At 40.7% G+C, this 8,549-nt stretch overlaps 1 long non-coding RNA gene across 1 annotated transcript in view; it reads right to left on the reverse strand.

The window, feature by feature from the left end:
• Window positions 1-7,735: 7,735 nt before the first annotated feature.
• The window catches only part of LOC109321908, a 20,553-nt gene continuing 19,739 nt past the window's right edge, over window positions 7,736-8,549 (reverse strand). Inside the window, exon 3 of the long non-coding RNA XR_002104210.1 lies at window positions 7,736-7,825. This is a non-coding gene — a long non-coding RNA (uncharacterized LOC109321908). The remainder of the gene's footprint in view (window positions 7,826-8,549) is intronic.

The following is an 8,549-nucleotide window of genomic DNA, read 5'->3' on the forward strand; positions in this document are numbered from 1 at the left end:
AACTCCTGCAAGACCATTTCAGGCTGGACATAAGGAAGAATTTCTTTATTGTCCGAGCCCCCAAGGTCTGGAACAGCCTGCCATCAGAGGTGGTTCAAGCACCTACACTGAACACCTTCAAGAGTAAATTGGATTTTTATCTTGCTGGGATCCTATGACGCCAGCTGACTTCCTGCCCTTCAGGTGGGGGGCTGGACTCGATGATCTTCTGAGGTACCTTCCAGTCCTAATGTCTATGAAATCTATGTGGGTTCCTTACTCCCACTACTTTGCTTGGAAAATATTCAAAAGCTTTGCTCCTCTGCTAGTTAGAAATCCTACTCTAATTTATAATCTAAATCTATCTGAGGACAGTTTGTAGCCATCTGACCTTGTGTTGGAATTATTGTGGTCTAGAAAACATTTTATTTTCCCTAATATTTGCCCACATATATACTTGGAGAAGGTAACAGTATCCCTTCTCAATCTCCATTTTGCCAAATTAAACAAGCCAAATCCTCTAATCTTTTTTTCCTAAAATCTAATTTCCTTCCCATAATCTGCTCTTCCTCTGAGAGAGGTATACTTACTATAAGGCATTGTGGAAAGTCTCTCTCAAGTAAGCTATCCAGTTTCTAGAGAAGAAGAGGTGTTTAAAGGCAAAGCATCAGTATTTCCAAATCAACATATTTCATTTTTTGCCTGATATATTTAAGTTTTGACATTTTGGATGAAAAAAATTACATTTTCTAAATGGGTAAACATATATTTTCCCCTGAGTTTAATTTATTTTAAAGCCACACAGGAGTTGGGAAGAGTAGTTTTGTTGAAAGGGTTGAAATAATTTTGTACCTGCTAGAAATAAATGAGCAGATAAGAGCTTTATATTTTCAGGATGCACAAATAGAGACAGAGAAAGAAAGAAAAATATTACATAGAAACCTTAGGATAGACTTTAAAAACCCTAAGATTAACTATATTAAGAAACTAAACTACTGCAAAAGTAAACAGGGAACACTACTGAGGCTTATTAGAAAGCATAGAATGAAATTTTACACAGCTGATGAAAGGATTTAGTCACACAACCCTGTTAAAGGTAGTGAGTGTTCTCAGACGCTTTTAAAGTTTCAATGACAAGGTCCTACCTAGATGGAATAGCTTGATAGGACTTGTTTAACTCAAGTGTCTTCTTTCAGCTTCTGTCATCTCTGCCATGAACTATTCCTCCAGGCAAATCTTATCCCTTCTTCCTGAAGTTCAGCCTGGGAAAGAGAAGACTGAGGCGGGACTTGGTGGCCATGTATAAGTATGAAAGGGTTGAATATCAGGAGCTGGGAGAAAAGCTGTTCACTAGAGCATACAAGGGGAGGACAAGGAGCAATGGCCATACATTGTTAGAGGATGGTTTCAGGTTAGATGTAAGGAAGAACATCTTTATAGCAAAGGTGACCAGAATCTGGAACAGACTTCCTAAGGAGATGGTGCAGTCCCCAACCTTGAAAATTTTCAAAAGGAGATTGGACAGACACCATCTGATCTCAGGAGTATTCCTTCCCAGAACAGGGAGTTGGACTCGATGATCTTTCAACATCCCTTCAAACCCTTAATTTCTATGATTTTATGATTCTAACAATATAGTGAGTAGATGAAAGTACTGTAAAGTGGATACCTAAGTGGTTGGATCACTCACTGTGCTCAATGAGAAATCATCAATGGCTCTATATCAAGTTGGATAGAGGCATCAAATGGGTTTTCTAGGAGACTATCCTAGATCTAGTATCATTTAATATCTTCATTAATGATTTGGAGGATAGGATTGAGTGCATGCTTAGTAAATTTTTAGACAGCAGCAAGTTCGATGCAGTTCCAGGCACTTTGGAGAGTAGAGTTAGGATTCAGAATAACCTTGAAAAGCTGAAATGGTAAAAAAAATAATCAAATAAAATTCAGTAAAAACAAACACAAAATCCTGTACTTGGGATATAAAAAAATTATGCACAAATATGGATCGGGGAATGATTGGCACTAGCATGATGTACTGCAGAAAAGGACTGTAAGCTAAATAAAACCCAACCATGTGCTCTTGTTGCCAAAAAGGCAAGAGCCTACCAGTTAAACTCCTAAGGTTCCTTCCAATCCTACTATTCTAGGATTGCTTAAATATCCGCCCTATTAAAAGACACCAGCATGTTCTATACATAACTCTGTGGGGAGTACTTACTTAACAGAGACTAGAGCTGTAGTCTGAACTTTTGTTCTCATGAGTAGAAAATCCTACATCAGGATCTGGGGGCACGTCTGTTCACCAATGGTCACAAACTCCTCCAAGACTGTTATAGGTTGGACATAAGGGAAAATGTCTTTACTGTCCAAAACCCCAAAGCCTGAAATAGGCTCCCTCCAGAGGTGGTGCAAGCACCTACTCTGGACTTTAAGTGTTGGGATGTTTATCTTGCTGGGATCCTGTGACCCCAGCTGACTTCCTGCCCCTGGGGCAGGGGGCCGGACTTGATGATCTTCTGAGGTCCCTTCCAGCCCTGATGTCTATGAAATCTCTCATATTAACCCAGGGCCAGCTTTTCAAAACTTTTCGGTTCCAAGTTAAGTACTGAATAAATGTGTAGATGTGTACTTTTATGTTTTGGCCAGAAAATGTCAGAGGGGAAACTTCTGAGTGCTGAGGACTTCTGGAAATGTGTTAGTTTTGTATTTTGTGCTAGTGAAAAAGTTGTCTTTTTATGTTTCACAATGTTGTGTGCAGGTGCCTACATGCGCACACACACAGAAAATTGTGAGTTACTTGAATTCCATCAGAAAAAAGCATGTTCAGGACTAGAAACAGTGATTCATTATATATTTTAACACCCAGATGTTTTATAGTTCTCAAACTGCTCAATGAAGTCCAGTTAGCATGTGACCGTACCATTTACAGTTCCCTGCTGACATTTGTGCTTCCCACCTGAGATTCAGTGATTGATTAAGGTGCAAGTACCTATTAATTCTGCTTCATTTGCCCTACACAAATCTAAACTACGCTGTACCCGATGTCTGAAACTCCACTGTTGTGTGCTGACAGGAAAGGATGCAGCAGCAGCATTTGCTGACAGAGCAGTTGTTGCAAAGCAACTAATGGGGTTTTGAGACCTTGAATCATCATATAGAACCGCTTGGAGAATGAACTGTGACATAACAGGTGTCTAAAAGATTTATTTTTGAAGCAATACACACTTTTCACATTGCAATTTCAATTGGGTTCCTACTCAACAATACTCACCTGCGTCTGAAAATTGTCAGAAGCCAAATTGGCAGGGTAAATGCTCTTAAATTAATTTCAACCTTTGTATGATGGGAAAGGAAATTTAGATTTAAGTTCTAAAAATTCAGAAACTTCCTTTTTATACATTTTTAAGCAATGATTCTGATTTCACTCTCATACTGATCCTTTACCTAATAATTTTTCCAGAAATATAAGCTTTTTAGTAGTTTTGTTAAAGGTTAGCATTTATATAATAGTTACACCTATGGCAGAGCTGTAAGAATAATATATTTTTCAATTCAATAACAAAATGAAAATAAATAAAAATGGTATAGCTTGACCCAAAACAGTTATTTTTCTAAACAGGAAAAAAAAAATCAATAATTTCACTTCAGGGCAACCTCAAACGTTTTGTTCAAACTGAAATGAAAACTGCTGTTTAGTTGTCAGGTAATTTAGCTCTTTTAAAATTAAAACTGAGGTCAACCTTGAAATGAAAATGACAATAATCGACCATTTAGTTTTGAAATACTTTCCAAAGCCATTAATTTGGTCCAAATACTTTGTCTGCCAAAGCCATTAATTTGGTCCAAAAATCATATAGCTTAAGTTGTCTGAAACTGCATTTTTTCAGCAAAGTCACTATTTACTGAAAACAATATGGCCTCAATGCCCAATCACGGATCTGAATCCCAGTGAATCAGGTCCCATACAAACATATAGCAAGAGGCAGTAAATATCCTGAAGGAAACCCTAATTTCAGACCTAGCTCCAGAAGGGAATTACTGAAGTTTTATTTCATACACTGTAACTTCAGTGGGGAATACTTAAACTATAATAAAAAGCCAGATTCACAAAGACATTTAGGTACCTAAAGATGCAGAAAGACAATGAGGAGGATTTAGGAAAGTGCCCATATGAGGTAGGCACCTAGGTCCACATTCAAATTGGTCTTGCTAGTTCCTGAACAGGATTTAGAATTTAAGCACTGAAGCTCTATTCAATTTAGCCCTGCACCTACAAGCACAAAACACAGTCAACACCTGAAATCATTAAATGCCTCGTTTTGGGGCTGCAAAGTAGGCCTGTGCAAAGTGGCTAATATTCATTTCAGATTCAGATTTGACCAATTCGGGGGACAGCGATTCAATTCAGTGATTCAAATCACTGTCTGGAATCGATTTGGAGATTTGGTTTAAAAAAAGAGGTGGGACACTGGGGCCAGGCAGGGCAGCCATTGGTGGGGCTGGGAGAGTGGGCGGGGATTGGGGGCACTCAGAGGGGATGGGGGAGCAGGCAGGGGCTGGGGCCTGGCGAGGGGACCCCATGGTTCCCTCCCCCCCCACCACTTACCAGCATGGAGCCTGGGTCCAGCTCCCTGCAGCAGTGAGTGGAGACTGCCCGAATCTCCAAATCTTTCCAAAGCTCTCTGAATCTTTTCTGAATCAATTTGGACCTTTTTATTGTTTTCCAAATTTGATTCAGATTTGGAGATTTGGCTGCTGAATTGGGCTGAATCTCCTCCAAATTGTATCAGCACCTGAAGTTTCACGCAGCCTTACTGCAAACCTGTGCTGTGCAAAGTTCTCAAGGCACCAGTACTAAGGCTGGGAACACCTAAACACCAATCGAACTGCTGCCTAAGCTCCACTGCAAATCTTACTGGCATTGAGAGGCATTCAAATTCACCCTGAGTCCTTGAAGAGGCATGATCCGTTAGGGGTGCTGTAGACGCAACATCTTGGCACTGATAGAATTTACTTCAGCATACAATGATAGTGCTACCTTCGTTCCCAAACTTCTTCTTATTGCATACCCCCTTCCAGATTTACCAGTTGCTTGCATACCCCTACCTGCATACAGTTGACATTTGAACCCCCTAAATGCCAAGTATTATTATAACGAAAATCAAATCTGCCATTACACAATTTCTCCTGCATATACCCCAGAGGTATGCCTACCACAGTTGGGGACCCCCTTGCCTAATGGTTAAAGCACTCAAACAAAAGTGGGAGACCTGGGTTCTCTCAGGACCTTGTTCTCCCCAAGAGAGTTTGAACTCATACTTACCTCTCCATAGGAGAATGCCCCAATCCCCAGGATATACAAAAAGCTGAACCAAGACACTTGCAAACCCTCCTGTTGAAGCTGGCCAAGAGTGCAAGATTTCTGGGACCAGAAAGATAACAAGAAGAAGAGGCAACACCTCTGTACTCCAGAAGTTGTGCCCTGTCCTTGGGCAGGAGGGATCCAGGGTTTTGCTGTCAGGGATCTTTATGCACTTTACTTAAGACAATCATTGATTAGGGGAAGGTGCTAGTGATTATCAGAAGCCCTTAGAGACCTACATGGAGATGATGATTGTATGATGGTTGTTTTGTACTTGGAACTGAAATAGGTATGCAATTCAGCAGCAGCAACCATGACTGAGCAAGGGGCCAAAAATATATATGAAGAGGGGCCAAAAAATGTGACCCAAATATAATCTGCCTCATTTTACCTAACAGGAAAACTGTGTCCAGTAGTATCACTCTACCTATGGCCCAAATCAAATACTGAAGTTGTAACCAGGAACATCTGCACCTTAATGGATAACCCTAACAGTGACCAAACAGAGCAAAAGACAACACTCCTGGCCAGAGACCTTGCACAATTTGATATTGATATTTCTACACTTAGTGAGACCAGATGTGCAGGAGTGGGTCAGTTCACAGAGCATGGCAGTGACTGCACCTTTTTTTGGAATATCTCATGATGCTCCAGTGAGCATCTTATGACTCTTCATCTTCACTTGACCTACAGATAATATGCAACAGTCACCAGTTCATATACTCCCCAACCCTTGATGCAGATAATGAAACAAAAGAATTCTCAAGTTATCTAAATCTTATCATCAGTCCCCAGAGAAGATAATTCTTGGTCATTTCAGTGCTAGATTAGACAGTGATTTTGAGCTATGGAAAGTATTTGGAAAGGGGTGGAGAAAGTAATTTCAAATTAAATTCTTCTCTTGAGCAAATGTTTGGGACATGATCTGCTTGTTACGCCAGAACACTCATGGATGCACCCCTGCTCAAAATGTTAGCATCTGTTGACTAAGTTGTGACATTCATATCACTAGCACTATGACCAAAGCAGACAAATGCTGGATAAATCATCTTCTGATATGTTCCTTGATATCCATTCATATCACCCCAAATCAAATGCAAGAAGCAATGAAAGAAGATATTCAATATTGAGTGTTAAAATAATCTGATAAAAGTGATCATTTCCAGCAGTGCTTCATTGATGCCTCCCTGATCTCCAGCTTTTTCCTAATGATCTTAACATCTCTGATCACTGGGAGAGCCTAAAGAAAAGCATCCACATGAGGCATGCAAAGAATCTTTAGGCTTTCCCACAAAGATACATCAGGACTAATTCAACAAGAAAAATAGGGAAATTCAAACTCGCATTGACCAAAAGAAAGGAGGGCCTTCAAAGCTTTGCAGAATGACACCAACTCCAAACACAATCAAGACACTTATTGTCACATTAAAACTGAGACCCAGAGGAAAACTGAGAGTGAAAGAACAAGTGGTGGGGGGACAATGCAAAAAAGATTTTAAATATTGCCTATAGCTATGATATGCATAGTTTCTTTGGTGGAACCAGAGCTCTCTATGGGCTAAGCATAAAAGGAGCCAGCCCTCTGAGGTCTAAGGATGAGCAACCCTCTCTAAACACAGTTCCTCCATCAATGTACAACAGAAGAAGTACTTTTAAGAACCCTTGAACAGAGACTCTAATGTTGAAGACAATACCACTGAAGCCATTCCACAGCACTGCAATGATTACTTTACAGATCCACCAGCTTATCAAGAGGCCTTGAAAGATATTAAGCAGATGAACAACAGAGCATTGTGGTCCTGATGGAATACTGGCTGGAAATTATAAGCAAGGTGGGAAAAAAGTTCTCTTACCAACTACATATTGCCATTATGAAAATCTGGAAACATGAGAAGATTCTCAGGGCCTTTAGAGATGCCAGAATTACTTCCATATTGAAGAAAACAGATAGACCTAATAGCAGCAATTACTGTGGCAATCCTGTCCATAGCTGAGAAGATCCTTCCTATATTCTCCTCAGTGGACTCACTTTCCTTGCTGAGGAGATTCTACCGGCATCCCAGTATGGTTTCAGGCCACACAGGGGTACAATAGATATGATCTTTGTTTCCAGACAGCTGCAGAAGTACCACAAGAAACACCAGGATCTTTAAATGTCTTTCATTGACCTAAGACCTTTGATTCAATCAGCAGTGAGACTCTGTGAAAGATCTTGATGAAATTTGAATGCCCTCCAAGACTCCTTCATGATAACGTGATAGCAACCATCCTAAGAAACAGCTCAGAAATGGACCCCTTCATTATTAGAATTCAAGTCATGCAAGGATGTGTGATTGCATCAAAACTGTTTTCCAACTATATCATAACTATTTTGCATCTAATTGCTGATACACTTCCATCTGGAGTCAGCATGCAGTAGTGCATGGATGGAAATCTTTAACATAAATTGGTTATGATCCAAATCCAAGATAGTCAATACCTCTGTTACTGTTCTTTAATACACTGACAGTTGTTTTTGTGTGTGCCCACACAGTTGAGGAGTTCCAGGTCACTCCTGATTGTTTTTGTGAAGTGTATGAAGTTCTTGGACTCACTGGTTACATCTACATGTGCACTTTACTGAAGTTAACTAATTAGCTCCACAGTAAAGTGTCACCATCTACATGTGTGCCAGTGTTAGGGCACAATAAATTAATTAACTCTGCCATAAGATAGTACTGTTGGTGACAGTACTTATGGTGGAGTACTTAACTCGTCCAAAACACAGATAGATGGTAACAGGGGCTGGCTAGTGCACAAGGGTGCTAAAATGTGGGGGCTGCTTGCCACTCAGTCCCACACTTCAACATCCTTGTGTCCCAGCCAGCCCCTCTGCTGCCTTCTGCTTCCACCCAGAGCCTGGGGCTGACCTCCTGGCCCCCTTCTAGCCCAGGGCTGCTCTGCCCTGGCTCATATTGCTGTGGTCCTAGGCGCACATGTAGATGCTATGCCTGGGTCCAGCTGACTCTGGCACAAGCTGTGCCAGAGTTTATTTCATCACCTTAATAGCATGTATTGATGCATCCACTACCATCTTCATGAAAACCAAGATGTTTCATAGTTTCATAGTTTCTACGGTCGGAAGAGACCTGAGCAGATCATCTAGTCCGACCCCCTGCCATGGCAGGAAAGAATACTGAGGTCAAATGACCCCAGCAAGATGTTC

The sequence above is a fragment of the Crocodylus porosus genome, unplaced genomic scaffold (genome assembly GCF_001723895.1).
Source record: "Crocodylus porosus isolate Cpor-Errol unplaced genomic scaffold, CroPor_comp1, whole genome shotgun sequence".
Classification (NCBI taxonomy): Eukaryota; Metazoa; Chordata; order Crocodylia; family Crocodylidae; genus Crocodylus; species Crocodylus porosus.